The following is a 26476-nucleotide window of genomic DNA, read 5'->3' as shown; positions in this document are numbered from 1 at the left end:
AGAAAAAACGCAATCAGGGACTCAAGAAATTATATCTTGGCAATATAGATACATGTAATCAACACGTTGGAAAGTGAAACAAATAAAGAAGTGGAGGAGCAGGAACTAATAACTATCTTATATAGATACTTGCTGGTTATTATACTCTAAAATGTTAAAGTCATGATTCTTAATGTTTTCAAACATTAGAAGTCAAAGAGCCCTTCACAACTTTCGCAAAATTGAGCAGTTAAGAGAATTAGTTAAGAAGTCAGTTATTAAAACTAAAGAGGATTACGAAAGGAAATATGATAAATATGTCAGAGAAAGTAAAGGAGGGGGTTCAAGTTTTTATCTTTGGAAGAGCAGACTAAAGGAGGGGGTTCCAATTTTTATCTTTGGAAGATCAGACTTTGTGCTGCAGGAAGAGAGCCATAGATAACATAAAAGACAGGGAAAGGGGGATTGTATCTTTTTAAGACTTTACAGTACAGGAGGGGAGATATTTTTTAGAGTAGTAAGTTGTGTGTTAGGAAACAAATTTTTCTTTGTTTTATTGTGTTTAGAAGAAGAAAGTTTTAGTATATCAAAACTTTGAGTTTGCATTTTATCTTTCTAATTAATATCAATCTTTGAATTATCTTGGTTGGCTCTAAATGCAGTTTTGGCACATATAATTATTTCCATGATTACTATTTGGACTTTGTGCCTTAGTTATTCGTATATTTGGAAAGAAAAAATTCTCTTTCTTTCTGCATTTATTCTATAATGTAATGATTGGGTAAATGAGCTTAATGTTATTTATTATTATTTCCTTCTAGTTATTTAGTTTCTTTGCATCTACATCATGTTTACAAGTGGATGTTTGTGTGTCTTTTGTGTTTTCTGGTTAAAAGCATTTATCTCCGTATTATGTAAATTCATTGCAAATCTTGCACAGGGAGCTGTACCTAAATAATTTAGAGGGTGCTTATGCTTTTCAATTGCGAAGCGACCCTACTATTAGTGCTGATTGAGTCTTCTTCTCTGGGCATTTTAGGGTCAATTTGTAAGTGTTTTCTTAGAATACTAATATGTTCACTAACAAATTTTCAGCTCAAATTTGGAAGCCCAAAATTGATGCAGATTCCCAACTACTCGCTTGAAAGATTTTACATTCCAAGCTTCCCATTGTGGACATACTAAAATGTATGATGCTTCAACCGATCAATTGCCCATTTTGTTGTAAACTAGAAAGCGTGAGGTAGATTTTTTGGGGATGCTAGTTTGCAAAAAAATAATGGAATTCTATTTTCAATGATTTGCTTGCTAAATTTTAACCCTAAATTAAGCTAGAAAGAGACTCTTCTTTGGGTTGGTTTATATACAAATATTATTGCTAATGGTGTAAGACAAGTTATATTACAACATAAATGAAGGACACGATGTTTGAATGTCTTTGATAATCACATTGATCTTCATTAGGAATTTGTAATTCTAAGGCTTTACTCAAACATTTTTATCGTCTAATATATATTTTTTCTCAACTATAGATTCATGTTGAAAATGACTTACAATTGGATTTCCAAGTTCAATGAATTAAAGCTCAAATTACTCAACTATACAATAGAAAGACGGTCAACATTGGACATCACTGGAGAGTTCTTTAACATGACCGATCTTTTTTCTTTATAGCTTCTGATCTTTGTAATTTTTAATGCTCTTGTTGTTACATGTTGCTCTTTTTACAACCCTTTGATTATGTATTTATTATTATTTTTATTTGTGTTGATATAGTAGCTACTTGTCTTGTTGTCTATCTTGCTTCTAACTAATTCTTTTTGTAGTCTTTAGCTGCAACTTTTTGTAACTTGCATTATATCAATAAATAAAGAATGTTATACTTAATCAGATAACCAATATTACATAGAGTTATTCCATCTATGTGGAAAACAAGGGCTTTTTGATAGAGGATATGGTTATCAATGAGGCAAGTGTGCAATCCTGTCAAACACAATGTTTGCATGTATATTTCTACTTTTCTTGGCACCTTTTATTCACTTCCCTATGCCATGTCTTTCCACATTGGACAACCAAAAAAATATTATTTTGCATATCTTGATGTAAAACATGTCAAATTGTCTGAACAATCAAGCAAAAATATTCTCAAGGGACTAAGCCTATTGGCTTAATAAAGGTAATGTTATTGGCTATCACTCTTATTGTAATTGTCATAGGCAATGTACTATTGCATTCACTTTTTCTTATTATAGAGTTAGTTGTCACTAATCACAAATGACTATTTTGAGATAATTGAAATATTTCTAGAGTTTTATCATTTATTTATTAGTTTTATATATTTTATAAATTATATGATTGGGTGATTTAATTTTGTGTTATATGAGCCCTTCTTTCCAAAGGGTTCTCCATATTACAATTTTGTGTTCAAATTCTTGCTACAAATAAATGAAAGAATTTGAATCTTATAGATTATGAAATTTTAATTATATTAACAACATCTACATTTGTGGGGGGCAGGCTATCACTTCCCCTAGTAAAGAAACCATTGAAGATGTTGGGAAGAAAGGGAAGCACATCCACAGTAAGGCCAAATTGGAAACATTGGAGCAGTCAGCTATGAAGGACTTGGTTGACAATCAAATTGGTATCTACAAGAAATTCAAAAATTTGGTTGAGTTTTCCACCAAGGTCATGCACTCCATGGCCATAACCTTATAATTCTTGCAGGTCAATAAGGAGGAGAACGACCTGGCCAAAGCTACCAAGGCAACCCGATCCATCTATGGGTTTCTAGTGGAGGACTGGCTAAAGAACATTATGGAAAAACTGGTTAAGGTGGAGGGGGAGGATGCAAGCAAGGATGTGCCTGAGGAAAAGAAGGAGGACAAGCCTAGGTAGGAAGAGGGCAGCTAGCCTTGGTTCTAATGATTTTTGTGCGTGTTGTTTTTATGCTAATAACTATGAACTTGGTAGTACCGTCAATTATACTGTGGATGTATATTTTATTTTTTGAAGTTTAAAGATGGCATTGGGTAGATAAGTGGGAGGTAAGCTCCGACTGATTCTTTAGCCTTTTTGTTATTTGGGGTCAGCTCCCCTCTTTATTGGCTACTATCTAATACTTGAAAAAAAAACAAAAAAGAAAAAACAACATCTACATTTGTAAATATATATTTTAAAACATCAAATATCTCATAGCTTAAAAATAAATATTTTTGATGAATTCCTTACTACAATTTGAATAAAATATCACAGTTCAAATTAAATTTAGATTTTAAAAATAAAATAATGAATCAAGCAATCCTTGTTATAATATTTTAATAAAAAAAATTAAATTTATGTGACTAAATAATTTAGTTTAAAACAATTTTTAACTATTGCATTTAGACATTAATGTAAAAAAATATTATTCATTTCTCTAATCATTCCACTATTTTTAATTTATTATAGAGTACTTGTAATAATCTATTTAAATAAGGCAAGAGCCTACAATAGAATGGTAAACTGTGAGCCTCTTATTGAAAAGGTCTTAGGTTTGAATCTACTCATGTTTAATAAATTATTATTATTATTAATCTTGGCTTAGGCCTCTTACGGATAAAAAATAAAATATATATTTAAATAATTATAAATTATAACAATATTAATCTTAAATATATCGTTAAAAAAAATTACATTAATGACATCTACATCTCTAAATCTAAATTTTAAAACATTAATTATTTCACAACTCAATGAATTCTTAATACAATTTGAATAAAAAATCACACTTAAAAACTTAGATTTTAAGATTAAAATAAATAATCAATTAATTATTATTATAATACTTTAATATAAATAAATAATTAAATAATTTTCAAAAACTAATATAAAAACAAAATTTCCTTTCTCCAACCATTCCACTATTTTAAATTTCTTAGAAATTAATTAGAATAATCTATTTAAATAACTATACAATATAACAATGTTAAACTATTTAAATAATTATGCTAAAGGCATACTATACTAGAGTTTCCAAGATAACTTTGCCCACATTGTCTTTGATGCATGCAAGATGATTGAATTCATCTTGTCCACTCAATTTGGTTGCTCATTTTTCACTTTATTATAACGTGGGACATCGGTTATGACTCATTACATTTTTCATTTGGTCTTGCTATATTTGCAACTTTAATAAATCTGACATTAAATTAGAGTTTAAAAGTCAATGTGATTAGTGCAATAATATTGTCATATTTGGATTAAATTTTTTTAAAAAAATTATTTTATATTTAATATGTTTAATAAATAATTATTTTATGTTTCAGTGTATTTTGGATTTTGAATTATTAGTATTTTAAATTTAATGTTTTAAGTTTTATTTTTCATATTTTAATCTTTAATAAATATAGTAATTAGAAAAAATGTTTTATAGTATTTCTATATTTGTTTGAAAAAAACTCGGTCTCTAAAGAAAAAAAGGTTATTATCATTATTTGTATGAAAAGAGTGTTTTTATATTTAAATGTATTTCTATATTTTACTTATTTCTCGAAGTATAAAATTAATTAGGAAAATAAATAAAATATTCAATCAATAAAATGAAAAGTAAAATTTATTTATTTATATATAGATAAATTTATTTGACAATGCATTATATTATATCAATATTCTTATTTATTTAATATTTTTATGTTTATTATTTCAAACTATTGTTATATATATTTATAAGTTCAAAATTCTTATAAACTAACGACCAGTATATACTAGTAGCCAATACCATGGTTAAGGTAACATTTTGAATTATGATGTTTCATACTAGAGTTTGGTATTTGTCATATAGTAGGGTTAGAACTACGTTTGAGGTTAAAGTTGTCAATAAGATTTAGAGTATAAATTATGATTAAGGTAAGGACTTGTTATTGTTAGGGTCACAATTTTAATTAAGATAGTGTTAAGGTAAGGATTCAACTTACATTTTAAGAATATGGTTAGGTTTATTGTTAAAGTTAGGGTTCTTATTATGATTAGGGTTAGGACAATGGTTTAGGTTTATGTCATTACTAGGATTATAATTATTTATATGAAAAGATTATTTTTATATTTAAAACCTATTTCTATATTTTACTTATTTCTCAAATTATAAAAATAATTAAAATATTCAATCAATAAAATGAAAACTAAAATTTATTTATTTATATATAGATGGATTGATTTTATAAGTTCAAAATTCTTATAACATAATAACCATTTTTTACTAGTAGCTAATACCATGGTTAGGGTTATATTTTGAATTATGGTGTTTCATACTAGAGTTTAAAGTATTTGTCTTATGGTAGGGTTAGAACTAGGATTGAGGTTAAGGTTGTCAAGAAGATTTAGAGTATAAATTATGATTAAGGTAAGGAGTTGTTATGGTTAGGGCCACAATTTTAATTAAGATAATGTTAAGGTAAGGATTCAACTTACATTTTAAGAATATGGTTAGGTATATTTTTAAAGTTAAGGCTCTTCTTATGATTAGGGTTTGGATAATGGTGTAGGTTTATGTTATTATTAGGATTAGACTTTTGTTTGCAACTTCAATTATAATATTGTATTAAAAAATATACCTACCTTATTTCCTCAATTAACTTTAAATATCTCTTTGACATACCTATTGCACCTTATTAAGTTAAAATTGCTAGTTATAATTATGTCAAAAGCATTCCCTACATTAGATTGACAAGCTGATGAGGTCCATCTAAGGGTTGAAAATGTTTAAAAACCCTCGATGACCATATAATACATACTATTCATTCAATTGTAGTCGCTTCTTTACTCATCAAAACATAAAAATCACTGACATGTACTTGTATAATTTGTCAAAAATTTCACAAGATTCAATGGAGTGCAGATCCATGGCACATATGGGTATCTTATAGACCACTTCAACAATGACAAAGAAAATGACTGATAGGGTAGGTGCATTAAAAATTGATTGGTAGTTCCTCATCCGAGTTGTAAAAGTCATGATAGATTTGGCTTGCTTTGTTCCTTCCTCACACCTAAAGTTGTACTATCCACAATAATGATGTGCCATCAGTTTTCTTGTTCCCCCACATGATACCCTAATGCCTCAAAACTTCTCCCCATATGTCGATTCTATTAATTCTGCCAGGTTTGGTGGTGAATACAAAATTGTATATTGTGAAAGTTAGATGATAACAATCAATGATTGGGTCAGATTACACACATGGAAAAAAGATTTGCCCAAACAAATTGTTAAGTGTAAAATTGTACATTACCCACAAAAAAATGTTGTCACCAAATTTGATTGCACACAAGAGAAAAATTCCTAGGCAGATTTACAGAATAGTTAAAAAGCACAAAATTTAGTTCGTGCTTTCCGTAAGTGTGAATTAATCTGTGGCTCCAAAATTTCCACAACATATCATCTGAAGTATTTAACATTTTCATTTCACTTTGTAATTAATTTCCATTATCTATAAGCACTCGAAATAAATTTTTTGTTTCTCATATTTTTAATCTATAAAAATATCACATTACGAATTTGATGGTTGCTCATGCCTAAAGAGAAACATATACCCTTGATTGAACCAATAGGAAAGGTTTCCCAAAATGGGAGTTGGATGAAACAACCAAATCTATAATGTTTGAAGTTTTTAGTTCAACAATAAGAGAAACAAGCTAGTAATCATTTAGGCTAATTTTTAACAAAAAAAAATGGCAATTGATGATCATGGTGATTTGTTTTGGCATATTTTTGTGCAAGTACTAGGTTTTTTTGGGGGGTAACTAGGGGTAAGAATAATGGTTAATCTGGCAGTATTGGTATATGGGCGATAATTGACTTGTTTTTCCTATTTTAGGTCCTAATGTTGCCCTTCTCTAAAACATTTTTTTTATTATGTATACCACTAAGGCCTACTCTTGATGACTAATCCTATTTGTAAGCCAACCTCTTTAAAAATGGTTTGTTCATTATAAGCTCTATATATACATATTTAGACAAAGGAACTTAAAATGAATAAGAATTTTGATTCTGAAGGTTTTATTATAATATACTTTATAAATATCTCACTTGAAAAGTAACTACATTATATACAATTATAATTTCAAAAAATTAAATTACATAGATATTATTCGTCATCATTAGAGTTTGTTTTTTTTTTTTTTCTTAAATTAAAAGAAGTGGATGATATTTTTTTTAATATAATTTCATTTTTAAAAAAATATTATGAAGAAAATATCCACTATTACAAGTTAAAAAATAAATATAATGATAAGAAATAAAAACTATTAACTACATAAAATAAAATAAAATATATATAAGAATTATTAAAAAGTCATTGTTTTTCATTCTTGTAAACAAATCAATAGACTTAGAGTACCATTGTTTTCCATCCTAAGCGTTAATATTGATTCTTTATGATTTGTTAGATTTTAAATGTAAATATAAATTAACTTCATTTATATGTAAAAGGTCAATACTAAATCAGTAGCAATGAATTTTGTTATTAATGTTTCCATTGGATCATTAGTATCTCATAAATAAATAATAAGAACTTTATACATAGATATATAAACATATAGACATATATAAACAAATATATTAATTTAAATAAATATAGAGAGGAGTGCAATGGAGATGGAGTGGATGAGAGAGGAGGGAGGGAATGACATAAATATATTATAGAGATGGATAAAAAAACCATAACAAAAGATAAAGATAGAAAGATGTAGTTAGAGATGGAGGGAAAGAAAGAGGTAGACAGTGGTAAATAGTTATAGAGAGGAAGATAGATTTATATAAGTAACTAGAAAGAGAGATCTAGAGTTATTTGCAATGAATAATGTTATTTTCCTCTATCTATCCCTCTTTCCTTTGTATATTTTTCATAATTAGTCTTTAATATATCTTCAGCATACCTATTGCACACCAAGGTGCTATTGCTAGTATATAACAATATTAGATACTATTAATTTTGCACTATAAAACTAGGTAGCCATTTATCTCAAATGTGAAGGTCATTCATCTCAAATAAATTACCCCTACAACATAAAAATTTGATTTTCCATTTGATCTGATGGAACACATGTTTGTTGTGATTGTGTTATTATTAGTTCTTGTCATGGGCAGGATACTATTGCATTCATTAGATGCAATAGTAACTTTTAAATAGCCAATCAAAGTCAAGAATTTTTAAAACATGTGTATAAACTATAATTTTAAATTTTCCATCTATTTAAATGATTTTTAAAAGAATAATTTATGTCTTCTCTAATTGGCCTAGAGCAAAAATATTAAGGAGTAAAATTAATTATCTTCATAAAAAATTAAGATATTTTGTACACTCTACTTTTAATGCATTAATTATAGCTTATGTCATCTTTTCTAGAAATCTTCTTTTACCAAGGAAAATCATTTTTAGAACTATTTTAAACATAAAGATCAAATAGTAATTATATCAATGACTTGACATGTTGACTATTTTCTTTATATAAGAGATAAAACTTAAATCTTAATATTTTTCAATATAGATTTATTTTATTTTTAGTATTTTATATTATTATGTTAATTTTCTATTTTACTTTTTCAATTATTGATTGTGGACTAGAATATCATATAAACTATAGTTTTAAATTTTCCATCTATTTAAATGATTTAAACAAATAATTTACCTCTTCTTTGATTGGCTTAGAGCAATAATAGTAAGGAGTAAAATGTATTTTCTCCTTAAAATATTAAGATATTTTTTACACTACTTTTAATGCATTAATTATAGCTTATGTCATTTTTTCTAGAAATCTTCTTTTATCATGGAAAATCATTTTTAGAACTATTTTAAACATAAAGATCAAATATTAATTATATCAATGACATGACATGTTGACTATTTTCTTTATATAAGAAATAAAAAATATTTTTAAATATAGTTTTATTTTATTTTTAGTATTTCATATTATTATGTTAATTTCTATTTTACTTTTTCAATTATTGATTGTGAACTAGAATATTTATATAAATATTTAATGACAATAATTTAATATAAATATATTAGATTTTATTCTATTAATAATTATTTATCTATTAAATTTTACTTAAGAACATTAAAAAAAATTAGGAATTACACTTTCTAATTTTAAAAAATAAAAGAAATAAAAATAAAAATTTAGCAATTTTTACATTTGAAATTATAGTAGTAAATTTTCAACAATATAAGGACCAACAATTCAAATATTTTGTTATGAATATAGAATGATTATATAAATAGTTCTTCTAGATGTCTTTTGTCTTTTATATTTATTTATTTGGAATATCTCTTCTTAAATATTGAATTTTATATAATTTTTTAATCTTCTCTTTTCCTCTATCTACATCCCTATTTTTATACTCTATAAACTATCTACAAGGAATGCATAATGCAGTAGAACAACATTCTTTATATCATTTGATCTTTTAGAGGTTGAACTATCTTTAAACCATATTAAAATGAATTGTAATTGTACGTAGAATTTAAGAACAAAAGACAGTGGAGACACATAGACAATTACATTTTGTATTAATGTTTGTAGCTGAATGTGACTAGATAAGTTATAGCACTTACCAAGTGCAAAATTATTTCTTTATGTCATTAGAATTTTAACATCAATGCCTTGACAAAAAAGTTACAACAAGCTCTAAATTGGTTAAGAGGACTAGATAATAAATGATATTGTATAGCATGCTCACCATAATACTGGTTTACTTTTCATATTTTAATGAATTTGGTGTTAGAATGCTTTTGTAGAATAACTAAATACCAAAAATATTGATTTTTTAAATTATAAAACAGGAAAAATGGGTCATACTTTTAGTCTACTTTGAAATTCATTGCAATTAATTGTGGTTTCTTAAAATAAGCTACTATAATCTATACATATATGCAGAGAAGAAATTTAGAGCATTATAAATGTCCAATTACACGATTTAATTTAAAAAATGGATAAATCTAAACTCTATTATAGAAAACTCAAAAGTGTATAAGAATTTGAGAACAAAATAGAATTCTTTAACTTCAAGAGTTTTGCGACTAGAAAGGGTCTTCATAAGCCCTCAAGAAATGTTATTCAATTTCACTAAAAAAATCATTCATACATTATAAGGCAACACATTTTTTGCATTATTGGTTTTTCCATGACAAGTCTTGAGATAATAAATAAAATTTCTACAATATTAGTTCGGTTATAAATGTCTTGTAATGTGTTGTGAACAAATGGATCATTGAGATCTTGTGCAAGGTTAAAAAATACCAACCAAAACCCTAACAAAAGCATAAGCATGTTATAACTAAATTCCACATACAGAAAAAATATCCACAATTTAAATTGCTTATTCTTTGTGTCTTGGAGCCTGTAGTACAATAATTTTTTTTTTTTTAGCATGTTTGCAATGTAAGAAATTAGAAACCAATTGCTTATCCTAAAAGATGCAATAGTAACTTTTAAATAGGCAATCAAAGTCAATAATTTTAAAAACATATGTCTATAAATATAGTTTAATTTTCCTTCCATTTAAATGATTTAAACAAAATAATTTATCTCTTCTCTAATTGGCCTAGAGCAATAATAGTAAGGAGTAAATTAATTTTCTTCATAAAAATTAAGATATTTTGTACACTCTACTTTTATTACATTAATTATACCTTATGTCATCTTTTCTAGAAATCTTCTTTTACCATGGAAAATCATTTTTAGAACTATTTAGACATAAAGATCAAATAGTAATTGTAACAATGACATGACATGTTGACTATTTTCTTTATATAAGAAATAAAACTTAAATCTTAATATTTTCCAATATAGTTTTATTTTATTTTTAGTATTTTATATTATTATGTTAATTTTCTATTTTACTTTTTCAATTATTGATTGTGAACTAGAATATTTATATAAACTATAGTTTTAAATTTTCCATCTACTTAAATGATTTAAACAAAATGATTTATCTCTTGTTTGATTGCTTAGAGTAATAATAGTAAGGAGTAAAATCAATTTTCTTCATTAAAGAAAAGGATATTTTGTACACTACTTTTAATACATTAATTATAGCTTATGTCATCTTTTCTAGAAACCTTCTTTTACCATTGAAAATCATTTTTAGAACTATTTTAAACATAAAGATCAAATAGTAATTATATCAATGAAATGACATGTTGACTATTTTCTTTATATAAGAAATAAAACATAAATCTTAATATTTTTCAATATAGTTTTATTTTAATTTTGGTATTTTATATTATTATGTTAATTTTATGTTTTACTTTTTCAATTATTGATTGTGAACTAGAATGTTTATATAAATATTTAATGATAATAATTTCATATAAATATATTATACTTTATTTTATTTATAATTATTTATTTATTAAAGGTTATTTAAGAAAATTATAAAAACTTTAAGAATTATGCTATTACATTCTTAAAAATTAAAGAAATTAAAATAAAAATTTAACAATTTTTACATTTGAAATTGTGGTAGTAAATTTTTTAAAAAGTAAATACCAACAATTCAAATATTTTGTTATGAATATAGAATGATTATATAAATAGTTCTTCCAAACGCCTTTTGTCTTTTATATTTATTGATTTGGAATATCCCTACCTAAATATTGAAATTTATATAAATTTTTAACCTTCTCTCTTCCTCTCTTCCTTTATCTGCATCACTATTTTTATACTCTATAAACTATCCACAAGGACCTTGTAAATAAATGATATCTTTATTTTCAATAATAAATAGTAAATGATTTGATAATATATTTATTAACTTTCTAAATTATTTTCTTTTTTATAGTTATATTGTAATGGTGCACAAAATAGAAGGCTTATATTTTTTCTATTCTAGCATTCTACGTACTCATTATCAATGAATAATCTAATTAATCTCACATTGTATTCATACACAATAAATTTTGTAAATAAGAATGTTGAAGATGACTTTTAATTCACCTACAACTATTTATAAACTATGTGAATTGTCTATTTTCTATATTCTTGCATTATTTTCTTTTAACTTATTTATCTTTTATATTTCTTGTATTATAAGGTGAATTTGGTGCTAATTTACTAGGGCACCATCTTATTTGAAGTGAAGTTTTCTATCTAATACAAATAAGCTTGTTCAAACCATAATAAGTCACACACATCAAGATTCAACATAGACCATCTCATGTAATTATGAATGCCATTGATGAAATATTTGAATTAAGATTATGATTGCAATAAGACTTTGTATGCAATGGATGTAAGTTAGTTTTACATTGTTCAAACAATAGCAAGTCACTCATGTCAAGATTTAACATAGATTGTATCATACAAAATTTTTCAATGTCATTGATGAAATATTTGAATTAAGATTCTAATTGTATACATTATAGACATGTACTGTTGTAATGTGTAATGCCCTACTTGGGAACCCAAAAGAAATAAACCTAATACATAACAAAGTTTACTAAACTATTTTTTTTGAAAGTTTAAACAACATCAAAGTAACAATGATGTGGAAGCAATATATACATACACATAAAGAACATGTAATCAATTACAAATACAGTTTCAACTCCTCATGAGTTCTTTCACATTGAGTCACATTTAATAAAGTTTTATTAATAAGTTTAAATCTCAATTACAATGTCCATAATCATAAAATGAATAAACACATACATAGTCATATAAGAAAATGCATAAGTACAACTAATAATATGAAAGCACTTCTAATGAATGTCATCCATTGCACATGTCACAAGGTATGTGAAAATAGATACAAGTACATCAATATACAATACAATATCTCATTGGATCTCAAAACACATGATACATAGATAAATCAAATGAATAGAAATCTTCAAGATAAGAGGAAGAATGATAATGGTACCACTATATCAAGGAGCATCCAACTTTTTTCAATCTAAGGGGGCCCCAAATGGTAAGAATACACTACCTTCTTATCGCATGGTCATCTAATCAGGCTTCCACTCCCATTGAGTAGGATAGATAATGTAGGATCCACACATAGATAATCAAATCATAAAATAATCTTAGGCAAGGAATCCTAATAGCCAAAATATACCTCAAGGGTAACACAAACTACTCAAGTAGAAGAGATAATCAAAATCAAAAGGACACTCATCCAATACCAACACCACAAACCAAGTCAACATATAAATACAAAGACCAAAAATATAAAATCACATCAAAATCAATGTCAACTATCACAAGTAGAATGACCAATAGATAACAATTGTCATCAATAAAAGTAAACTACCAATCACTAACTCCAATAATAAAAACACCATTAATGAATAACTAATCATTCATTAATAAAAGCCAATTGCCAACAAAAAATGACATCTAATCAATAAGTGACAACTCACAATAAACACACTATAAAAAGTAATATCCAACACTTACACCACTAGAGGGAAATATTAAAAAAAAACCATGAAGGAGACTTAGGCTACATACTATGGGGTGTCATCACATGAGCCAACTTTAAGGTTACCCTGGGAGTTTCTGAGGACCTGAGCCCCTTAGTGACTCTATGTGGAACTAGAATACCCTATCATGATGATGAGGAAACTAGTCATACCTCTCAAGATATTATCTCCATCTCATCCTTATTCTATACAAGAACTCAAGACATGGACAAGGAAAAATCTCTAACTTATCTTTTTAATGTATCTTAAGGAAAAGGGCTAGGCAAGATATTTTAATTACTATATTATCACTTGTTACACAACTTGCAATGAGTTAACCTAGCAGCCACTTTGGGCTCCGACCTCCATAGCAAGCCACTCTTATAGACATGCACCTAAACTACCTTCCCAAAAATCACAAACCACAATAATGTCCCATACCACAAGAGTAATATTGATCGAATTTGGTTCCTTAATAAGGAAACCCAAAAAATAACATTTGTTCTTGAAGCCCAAGTTCTCATAAATGTTCAAAAGCATAAAGCTCATAAAAAATAAATCTCAATTGAAGTCATAAAGTTTGTCATGACATCTAGTCAAATAATCATAAAAGAAATCTCAAAAATCATCTCTAGTTCACATCCTAATTTGGCCAACTAAACAATCCATGGAGAAAAACTATCAAGAAGATAAACATCACAAGACTATAAATAAAATATTAGAGAACACATAATTTTCATCCCCATGATTTAATTCCAACAATTTCTCTTGTTTAATTTGGGTCTAATATACTTATTTAAAACAATAAGTATTTAAATATCCAATATTTTTGTATATATAAAATGTCATGCAATATTATCATGTTATTAATTTAAATAATCTTAAATTGTAAAAGATTTAATTAATAACATGAATATATATTATTATATTATTATATTTATATTAATTTCAATTTCTGAAATATTAATATGACTTCTATTTTAGTAATATTAATTAAGACACCCAAAAATTGGCAAAGACCTAAATCACGCAATTTCAATCAATCAGAGAAAATTAAAGAGAAAATCAGAAGAGACACAACAAACTTTTGAATCAAAAGATTACATTAGGTCATTAATCATCTATCAAATTAATAAGACCTAAATCAACTTGAAAAGAGGAGAAAAACAATTCAAAATCATAAAATGAAATTTAAAAAAAGGAGAGGGAAAAGAAAAACTTTTGAGAATAAATTGAACTTTTATTAAATCAATAAATCCATTTATTCTCACAAAATGAAAATCCTCTTTTTATATAAAGAATTAAAAGAAATCCAAATTTAGTCATAAATCATGACTTTTGGGGCTCCTCTTTTTGTCTCTCATGAGACATTTTTGTTGAAAATAAAAGTCATATTTAGCCACAAAACATGACTTTTTGGGCTCCTCCTTTTGTCTCTCATGAGACATTTTTGTTGAAAATAAAAGTCATAGTTAGCCACAAAACATGAATTTTGGGTTCCTTCTCTTGTCTCTCATGAGACATTTTCACTGAAATAAATCCATATTTAGCCACAAATCATGACTTTTGAGATCCTTCTCTTGTCTCTCTTTAGACATTTTTGTTGACATGAAAATCACATTGAGCCTCCAATCAGGACTTTTGGGCTCCTTTTCTTGTCTCTCATGAGACAATTTCAATTTCATTTCTACCCACCAAGTGAAAAGGTAAAACCAAAATTCTTACCCCAACCCCTTCTAAAATCTTATAAATAGAAGGAGAATTCAAGAGCAAAAGGGTCCAAGTCTTAGGCATTTGCACTATAGTTATATTTTGATTAATCATTTTAGCATTCTCATTGTAGGATTTTCATAGTATTTTAAGCATTATTTAGCATTATTTAGCATCATTTATCACTTTTTAGTTCATTGCATATTCATTTTGATAGCATATAATCTCTATTTCAATCATAGATCTTGCATGTATTCATCATAGATCATGCATTTTAAGGATTTTCTCATTCTAGAACTGTCACTAAGATGCTAGTTTGAGAGCTATTTTAGTAGTTGTAGTTAGGGAAACATGAGACACTCGTAGAGATTACATTCTAATGATGATATCTTGGGTTTAGTTTAGTTCATCGTCAGTCCATTTACATTTTACACTAAGGTTTTATGAATACGTGTTTACACCGTGTACAAATTTTCACCCACTATGGGGCTTAATAAAAAGCCTCTCTATTTTTAAGTTTTTTTTTGGTCTGATCTTTCATTTCTAGTATAGATCTGTGTTTCTTGCTATTTTCTTATGTAGATCCGATCAAATGCAGGCTCTACAACATTTGGAAAGCCTCATACTAGCAAGAAAAAGTATTCTAGAATCTTTCCCAAGTGTACAAGGATTTAATAATGCAAGAGGAATGAAGACCTTCATAAATGTGGCTAGCCCTTACTAGCCTTGAATTAGGTAGGTGGACCATGGCTCTTATCAATTAAAAGTGTGGCATTTCTCATTTTTTCAAACATAGTTTAATAAGAACTTTCAATCTCGCTAAGCTAATAAAGAAGTAGGCCTATGCTGTCAACTCTTTTGAGTTGATCAGAATGCTCGACCTTCTATAAAGATCAGTTACAGTTGAATGAGGAAAATATCCCTCACATAGTCTAATTAGGAGCCCCTCTATCTTTAGTAGTATAAGGCTGGTAATTAATCCTTTGTGTCTACCGTGTTTGGGGAACCAAAATAGTAGGGATATGCTCTCACTCTTTTCGAGTGATCAAATTCTCAGATTTGTTTGTAACTTCCATTTCTTTCTTTTCACTATGTAGGATTATCTAGCCATAGAAGGGCTACCTCTTAAGTTTCCTGCAAGGCTAGTGAGAGGGATTGCCCCCCAATCTTGTATTCCTAATCGAATGTAAGTCACATGTATTCAAAACATAGCCTTCCTCTAGTAGTCCCACAAAGGATTGTGCCAAACCTCCCTGGCATTGGTGGGAAGCTCTCTGTCATAGGAGAGGTAAATCTGAACATAGTTGGAACACTAAGACCCACTAGTCACCAACCTTTAGATAACCTTGTCAGGAAGCCATTTTCTTCCATTTTCTAGGTGTGTGTGGTTTTTACATCTTGCATTGGTTCTACTGCTATTATGCTTGGAAGTGCTTTAAAACTTAATAACAAACACTAGTGTGGATCATAATCCTTCCAAAAAGAAGAACTTCAAATTGGTATCAAGAAACCAAGTTCAAAACCAAGACATTGTTGAACTTACACTGTATAAAACAACAATTTTTGAAAATTCATGTAAAGCTTTTGATCTCTATCATGACGCATATACCTGTAGAACAACACATTTGAGCATTCAAACAATGCATCTGACCATTCTTGCGACACATCTAAGCAATGAAATAGCGCATTTGATCACTAAAATAGTGCATTTGACCATTCTTGTGATGCATCTAAGAAAAAACATAAAATAGACCCTATCTACATGCACAATAATTATGAACAAATGATAAATTTGGATACCCTTTTCCTTGTCGGTATTTTATAGAATCTAGGAAATTTTGTGTCTGATCGAAGATATCTTTTGAAATAAGCAAAGCTACATCATCATCAACCCAATAGTTACCATTACCTCACTTTTCACATCAAGCTAGAGACATTCAAAGACACATATCCATCCCTTTATTTTACTTTGCGAAAGTGAACCTTATCTTATCAACATCGAAAAACACCTTGTCCAATCTAGCTTGTTGTTACAAACAAATCATGGCCAACAAAAACCTTCACTTTTTGAAGAATGCCTAAAAAATAAAAGAATCCAATTCACCTTTCATGCCGCCATGCAAAATAGGTATCCCAATAAAACCGAAACGGTCACCCATATGAGTGAGCACTAGGATAGCAAGTAGAACCACCAAACAAATAGAACCTCTAAACCTCGTCAAATCTACTATAGCAATAGATTGCTCGCCAAACACGATTACTCATGAGTCACCCTTGTTTGATCAAAATTTAGAATCCTTAGTCACAATGGGTTCATCTAATGAATGGGATGACAGAAGTATCGAAACTAAAATCAAAGGTTTTTAACAAAATCTCAAACTTGTCGATATCATGGACAAGATACTGGAAAAACACAAAGAATAATACATACTCACATTAGCACAACAAGGTGCAAAATTACAATATGATTTTGATGTGACCAATCTAGAACAAGATGAAGAAGAGTCACCTTTAGACATAGTCACACAAAAATTGCAAGACTTACAACTAGAAATGGAAAAGATGAAAAGAGGAAAAACACAACTCGTAGAGTTTAACCTCGAAAAGGTGTGTCTCCTACAATTCAATAAAAACATTACCTTCACACCTTTTCCTCCAAATGTGTAGATACCAAAGTATGACAAATATTTAGCACGATGGATCCACAAGATCACCTGAGGCAATTCTATAGGCTAAGCATGGAGTTTATCCATGACACAGCATACTTAATGCGTTTATTTCCTAGGAGCCTCGGGGGACAAGCCATGGAATGGTTCTCCAAACTACCCTCCAATATGAAAAGCTTCAATCAATTGGCCTCTATTTTTATCACCCAATATTCTTAAAACATTGAAGGAGAGGTTACAATGATTGATCTATGTAACACAAAACAACTCCCAAATGAATCATGTAAGACCTTCCTACAATGGTGGGGGCACATGTTTGCTAAATATCATAAAGACATACCGAATAAGGAGAAGACAAATTTCTTCATCAACAGCCTCTCAAAATCGATGAATTATTGGCTCCAACTCCAAGGGTCTAAAGATTTTTAAACCACTTTAGAAAATGGGGCTAAAGTGGAATAAACCTTGGTAAACAATGACATAATTAAATTATCTAAAGACAGTAAAGGTTTCTCCAACAATTCCACACAAATGCACAATTCCTCTAATCGGTCCACTAATAAACAAAAATTGTGGTGGAGAAAAAATAATAAAAACATCATAAATGATGGGCTAGTTGAAACCAATCATGTCAAAACTCAAACTCAACCCCCTTTAAATAAACTAGGTCCCAGTGTCGCACCTCAACAAAATAATGCCTGCCCATTTTACCAACATAACACAAAGACTCCCTCTATGTCTAACCAACAAGTGGCTTACAATCAAGCTCCTCCACCATGAAGATATCAATCTTTTGATATACCTAAGGAGTATACACCTATAGGGATGTCCTATGAGAGTTCTTTACAAACACCCTTGGCCGATGACCTCATTGTGTTATCGAAGGCTAAACCATATGAACCCCAAGTCAAACCGAAATGGTGGAATGACAAACACATTTGTGCCTATCATCGCAATCGAGGGCATTTGAAAAATAATTTTTTCACCCTCAAGGGGATCATTCAAAAATTGATAAATGATGGAACCATTGAAGTAAACAATTTTAGTAATAATGAAGACCATACAGCCTTCAAGAACCCCTTCAGGAGTCATGAGAAGGGAGAGTCTTCCAAGGCCAATCAAAATGTACCTCTGCAAACCAAGGTTAATTATGTGCACTACTGCGATAATACTATTGGCATGATTTCTAAATTTGATGACACCATAAATGTCATCATAATTAAAGATAAAAATTTTAAAAAGTCCTCAAATGCCATCACCCGAGGCCAAGCCTCCAAAATTATCCTACTAGGACCAATGACAAATCCTGACTGAGCAGGGCCAATTTCCTACATGCCCAAGTATAACCTGGTTAACCAATTACTCAAGACTCTAGCCCACATCTCCATTTTTGAATTATTGCAAATCTCCCTGGAGCATAAAGAGATACTCACCAAAGCTTTAGTGCCAAATGACCTAGATGTGAGTAGATTCTAAAACATGGTTAGCAATTTAGTTGCTCCTCATTGCATGTCTTTTTTTGCTCAAGATGACATGTCTATCATTTAGCCTCAAAATTCTCCTTTGCACATAGAAGTATTCATCCATAGGAACCAACTTAAGAGAGCATTGGTCAATGGTGGGGTTGGTCTCAATATTTGCACTCTCAGTTTAGTGAAAGCCCTTGGGTATGCAAAGGATGCAGTTGACCCAAGAAAAAAAATTACCATCAAGGCTTATGATGATGAAGAAAGATCCTCCAAAGGCATGGACATATTACCAATCAAAGTAGGACCAATTGTGAAAGAAACTGTCTGTCAAGTTTTAGACCTACAATTAACTTATAACATTCTCCTGAGAAGACCATGGATCCATGACATGCAAGTTGTTCCCTCCACCTACCACCGATGCCTCAAATTTCTATACATGGGTCAAGAGATAACCATACCTAGAGATCAACACTTTGCCTAGTATTGTAACTCACTTGTCCCTCATAACAGAGAAGAAGCTGATACACTGACAAATGCTAGCAGTCAATCCATAGTAGCAAGCACTTCACACTCCACTAACCAAACAAGCAGCCACTTATCAATATCAACTAAGGGTAAAGAGAAAGTGGTTTGTTCAAGTCCTTCCACTCCTCCACCACCACCATCATCAAAAGATCATAAACAACTACATTATGGAGAAATGGATAAACTGATGAAGGAATTTGATAGAAAGTGTAAGTTGTACCATAAAGAGGCAGGCGAGTACTCAGTCTCCCTATTTGATCCCCCACTTTCTCTGAGGTCTCATGGAAAACCCACTTCCACCAAACCATATCATGCGCATTTTATCAAAGCAAGTGGCACACCTCCAAACCTAGTGGAAGACATCAGTCAAAAAAACATTGACATCTCCTCCCACCTACATGGGAGAGGCTTTGACTTAATGAAAAAGATGGGATACATGGGAGTTTGTTCCTTAGGGAAAGGGAAAGGAATCATCGAACCTCTGATGGCTTAGTTCAAGTCCAATAAATCTAAAATAGGGGTAGGGTATGATGAATAGGACAAGGCACAAACCTCTTCTACCTTGGTGTGGATACCCAAACAAAAGGAAAGTTATACCTGAACAACAACTGATATCATAAATAAGAATTTGGCCCTCTCAAGTTCACATTCCACAGAAGAACCACCCATAAATACCTCCAATAACGAAGATGATGATGATTCTACTAAGTGGGAATTTGAGTCACTATCTAAGGAATCTCTCCATGACAAAGAATGTGATGTTGTCCACATACGTATCCTCAATAGTTTGGTTGTACAAAGAACAACTCATAGTTCAAGATCCAGTTCACCAAGAAATAGAATATATAAGGGTGGCTTAGAAGATGATGACCACATTGAAGGGTTTCACTTTCAAACTTTATTCCCTAACTTATTTCTAGTAGAAGTTGAAGATGATTACTATGAGTCTCTTGCAAGTTGTACTTTCCTTAACACTCTAGAAGAAGCCTATGTCATAGATCTGACGGATATAGCATATGAGCCATCTAATGAAGTTATGTCTTTAAACTCCATCGAACCCTTCCCATACTACAAATCACTTTTCCTAGTCCATCCCAAACTCATTAATTAAATACAATCAAGCCTCATCACCTCCCTCATTTTGACACTAACCATGAATTTTTCATCTACTTTAACATAGTTGAACCATCTTGTCAATGAAGAACAGAAGAAGAGCATATGGTCGAGTTGGGTATCAATCACCTCAGTCACACTAGAGCAAGGCAAGCATCCCACAACCTTATTGACCACCACCAAGTTGTGGGTAATATTGATAAAGAAATGGAAATAAATAGAAATGATGCATCTCAAGGTGAAAACCCAACTGTGGCACTTGCGAATGGGGTAATTGATACCTTACCTGAATATTTTGAGGAGCGATCTTCTATTTTGATTGAGTCAATAGAACTGATCAACATCGGCATAGAACAAGAACCAAAAGTAATTTATTTGGCACAATCCTTGAGCCCAAAAGAAAGGAAGACATTCATCAAATTCTTCAAAGAAAGACTGATAAACCTTGCATGGTCTTATGCGGACATGCCCGACTTAGACCCAACCTTAATCCTCCACCATCTTAACATCTCTTCAGAGGTCAAGCCAGTGAAACAATAACTTAGAAAGATGCATCCTCATATAGTTCTATTAGTGAAAGTAGAATTAGAAAAATTAATTTGTACCAATTTCATCTAGCCCCTAGTGTATGCATCATGGATCTCCAATATTGTCCCCATATCAAAGAAGAATGGCAGCATACGCATCTGTATCAACTTTTGGGATTTAAACAAAGCATGTCCTAAAGATGAATTTCCCCTCCCTAATATCAACACCATTCTCGATCTCATAGTAGGTCATTCTGTGTTTTCACTCATGGATGGGTTTTATGGGTATAATCAAATCAGAATAGCACCAAAAGATCAAGAGAAAATAGTTTTTACTTGTGCATGGGGCACATTCTGTTGGAATGTAATGTCGTTTGGGTTAAAGAATGCTGGGGCCACCTATCACGGTCCATGACCACTATCTTTCATGATATGATGCATATCCTCATGGAAGATTATGTGGATGATATTCTTGCCAAATCCCATAGTCGAGAAGAACATCTTCCCAATCTAGTCAAAATATTCACCCACCTAGAAGTGTTCAAGGTTAGGCTCAATCCCAAGAAATGCACTTTTGGCATCAAATTAGGCAAGCTCCTAGGATACATTATCTTCGCCAAAGGGATAGAAGTTGATCCTGAGAAGGTACAAGCCATAATTAGTATGCAACTTCCAAAGAACCTGAATCATTTACACTCTCTTCAGGGTAGGCTCTAATCAGTTTTCTAATTCATTTCTCAATTGGTGGAAAAGTGTATACCTTTCACACACTTGCTCTTATTCTAAAATCAAAATTGTTATCTGATGTAGTAGACATTCTCATGGTATTGTGTGAGTGTTTGTGAATAACGAATGTGTTTGGTAATACTAGTTGCTTTCAAGCGTAGTTCTTGATCACCTTTGTTATTGTTCTTGTTTACCCAAGAAGGTTGTGAGGACGTGTGGGGCATTTGTCCTGAACAACTTTCTCTTGATCTTTGAAGTTTTAGATTCTTTATTTGAAAACCCTTTAAAAATCATATCATATGAGGGAGTTGCCCCTCCAAATGCAGAGGAAGACAACATAACAAGGGCCTATCCAACTGATGTGAACAATTTGCTACACACTCCGTTGGGAAAATTCTATTGTGACGGGTTTGTTTACCAACAAAATTGCAAAGTGCAACTTTTGAAATATTTGATCACAATAACGAGGTTATTTACTTGTGGAGAATCCTTCATGAAAGTTGAAAGGAAATATGCCATGCTCCGAGGAGAAATTTTAAGAGGGTTAATGAAGACTGGATGTGACTTTTGGGTTAGAAACACCAAATCTACTTTCTATGAGTTACTATTTCATTATTGTAGACATAATTACATTTTTTCTTAGTCATTGCAGAGGGACCCATTGAAGCCAAATAGAAGGATGAGGTCACCAAGGACCTTACGTGGAACCAATAAACATTGTGAAGTGATACTATTTGTTTTGATTAGTTAGGGAAGCAATAAGTCTAAAATGTAACTGGCATTTTCATTTGGCATGTTTACAAACCAATATGTGCAAATGACCAAAACTAGACAATAGTTTTCATTTTGGTTTATTTTAGATGCTTGTGAGTCCTTGAATTTTCTTATACATTTTGGCATTTATTCTTTTCTATCGATCTCAAAATGTTGTCATGTTGACAACTTTTCTTACGAAAGTTGCATTTACTTTGGTAGAAATATGCAACCTGAAAGTTTATGAGTCATTTCACTTTGACAACCATGGGAACTAATGAATCTAGTATATTTATGGGATTGAAGGTTGATGGAACTCATAGGAGGTCAGTATGCATGAGAATTTTGATGTATGGAGAAGATTGTTCATGAATGAAAATCATATAGTTTATAGTTAATTTGGTTGTTATAGAGACTTGTAGGTAAATATACAAATTGGTTAGATCCCAAGACCTATTGAAATAGTTATAGGATTTAGCTATCTTACCTCTACATCAAGTTTTAAGATTGTATGTGTTATAGATTGAGAGAAAATTAAGATTTTGTTTTTGTAGATCTGTTTTGGTATGGTGAACTATGGTTTATGGTTTCATAAATAATTGGGGACAGTTCAAATTCCCATTGTTAGTTTTTAATATAACATTGAAGATTTCAAGATAAGACAAAATAGTTCAATTTTCTAAAAGCCATTTTTGTTGATGTTGAAGGAGTTGATAGAAAGTTGATGCCCTAGGGGGTGATTGTTGCATAGTTGCTATGTGCATATAGTTACAAACCTTTATACAACATGGGACACCGGTCAACATTTTTCGTTTGGTCTTGCCATATTTGCAACTTTAATAAATCTGACATTAAATTAGAGTTTAAAACTCAACATGATTGGTGCAATAATATTGTCATATTTGGATTTAATTATTTTTTAATTTTGATTTTATATTTAATATGTTAAATAGATAATTAATTTCTGTTTGAGTGTATTTTGGATTTTCAATTACTAGTATTTTAAATTTTATTTTTCATAGTTAAATGTTTAATAAATATAGTAATGGAAAAAAATGTTTTACAATATTTCTATATTTGTTTGAAAAAACTAGAAAAAAAAGTGATTATCATTATTTATATGAAAAGATTATTTTTATATTTAAAACCTATTTCTACATTTCACTTATTTCTCAAAGTATAAAATTAATTAGGAAAATATTTAAAATATTCAATCAATAAAAAGAAAACTAAAATTTATTTATTTATATATAGATAAATTTATTTGACAATGTATTATAATATATCAATATTTTTACTTATTTAATAATTTTATGTTATTATTTCAAACTATTGTTATATATATTTATATGTTCAAAATTCTTATAACATAATAACCATTTTATACTAGTGGCTAATATCATGGTTAGGGTTACATTTTGAATTATGATGTTTCATATTAGAGTTTAGTATTTGTCTTATGGTAGGGTTAAAACTAGGATTGAAGTTACGGTTGTCAATAAGATTTAGAGTATAAATTATGACTAAGGTAAGGAGTTGTTATGGTTAGGGTCACAATTTTAATTAAGATGGTGTTATGGTAAAGATTCAACTTACATTCTAAGAATGTGGTTAGGTTTATTGTTAAAACTAGGGTTCTTATTATGACTAGGGTTAGGACAATGGTGTAGGTTTATGTCATTATTAGGATTAGAATTTTGTTTACAACTTCAGTTATGATATTGTATTAAAAAAATATACCTACCTTATTTGCTCAATTAACATTAAATATCTCTTCAACATACCTATTGCATCTTATTAAATGTGCAATTACTAGTTATAATTATGTTGAAGGCATTCCCTCTATCAGATTGATAAAATGATGATGTCCATCTAAGGGCTAAGAATGCTTAAAAATCCTCAATGACCATCTAATACATCCTACTCATTTAATCGTAGTTGCTTCTTTACTCATCAAAACAAAATACTCACTAATAGGTGCGGGTATGATTTGTCAAAACTTTCGCAAGATTCAATGGACTGTAGATCCATGGCACATACAAGTACCTTATAGACCACTTCAGCAATAAGGAATGAAATGACTAATAGGGCGGGTACATTGAAAACTAATTGGTGGTTCCTCATCCAAGTTGTAAAAGTTGTGATGAATTTGGCTTGCTTTGTTTCTTCCTCACGCCTAAAGCTATACTATTTCGAACAATGATGTGCTATCACATTTCTTGTAATATTCTCCACATGATACCATAATGCTTCAAAACTTCTCGGCACTAGCTATGGTGCAACTTATTTACACCATTGGTAGCCGTGCCAACTCCTACCCTTACTCAGCTCTTTGCTAACTTTTCCACAGTTTACTGTGATGGGACAGAGTGTCAAATCCTCAAACAAATTTCTATTAAAGATGAGGTAATATTTATAAATGTTTTTAATCACATTCCCATCACGTAATACTTCTATGTTTTTTTAACTTGAATGAGCTATATATACTTTCAATATTTTTTTACCTTGAGCGATATATTTTTAGCTATAAAGTTTATTGTGAAACAACTCAAGCATTTTAATTTTAGTTGTAATATAAAGTTCATCTTTAATGAATTACATCATATTTTATATTTTGAATTTTGAATATGAAGAAATATTTTTAGAATAAAATTTTGAAAGTAAAAAGATTAATTTCATAAGATTATGTCAATATTTTTACAATTGAAATGAATTTAAATTTATTTTTAAAAATTATTGTAATTTATTTTTATTATAATAATAGACTTTATTATTGAATTTTATTTTGTGCCTTTACTTCAATAGTGGTATAATTAATAAAATAATAAAATTTGTTATTATTATTTTGAATGTAGCATTCCATTTGTTAATCTTAAGATGAACATCTAGAGCCATATTCTAATGTTGTTGTTGTTTTAGATAACATTTTATTATGAAATAAGTACATTGTTGAATTTTTTTAACATGTAGTTAAAACAATGCTTTGTGAATGAAATTTGCATTTTAATTTTCAAGATTTATGTGTGGAATAAGGCATTTGATGTGCAATTGTTTATTTTAAGATAATTATTTAATGGTGATGTTGGAATCTTGGATTGGATTATGGAAATTTGAGTTTATGTAATTTTACTTCATTTATAACATTTTGAATGGAATCTTACAAATTTTATTTATTAAAATTTTAAAATATTCTACATTGAGAAAAAAGTTAAAAAATTATTTGAACTTTAGACTACATGTTGGCAAATGTACAAAACTAGATACTTCTTATACTTTATTAAACAATTAGTAAACATTCTATATCATTCATATTCAATTTTTTAAATTTTATTATTATGAATTCTAAATGTTGTTTTAATTTTTAGATTCAAAAGAATATAAGTCTTGTATGGTTAGTAATTTGTAGATATGAAATGTTTTCTTTTCTTTATTTGCAGAACATATTTCTATCAAGGAATAATATAAAAACATGCATATAAGAATCTTAAAAAGAATTCTAGACACAAACAAAAAAATGCACATGAATGAAGAACTTAATACTATAACCATCCAAATTTTATAATCCAATA

This window comes from Cupressus sempervirens, chromosome 8, assembly GCF_028749045.1.
Source record: "Cupressus sempervirens isolate cs-2001-9-10 chromosome 8, ASM2874904v1, whole genome shotgun sequence".
NCBI classification, from domain to species: Eukaryota; Viridiplantae; Streptophyta; class Pinopsida; order Cupressales; family Cupressaceae; genus Cupressus; species Cupressus sempervirens.
The sequence above is the reverse complement of the archived record's forward strand: the minus strand, read 5'-3'. Positions refer to the sequence as shown.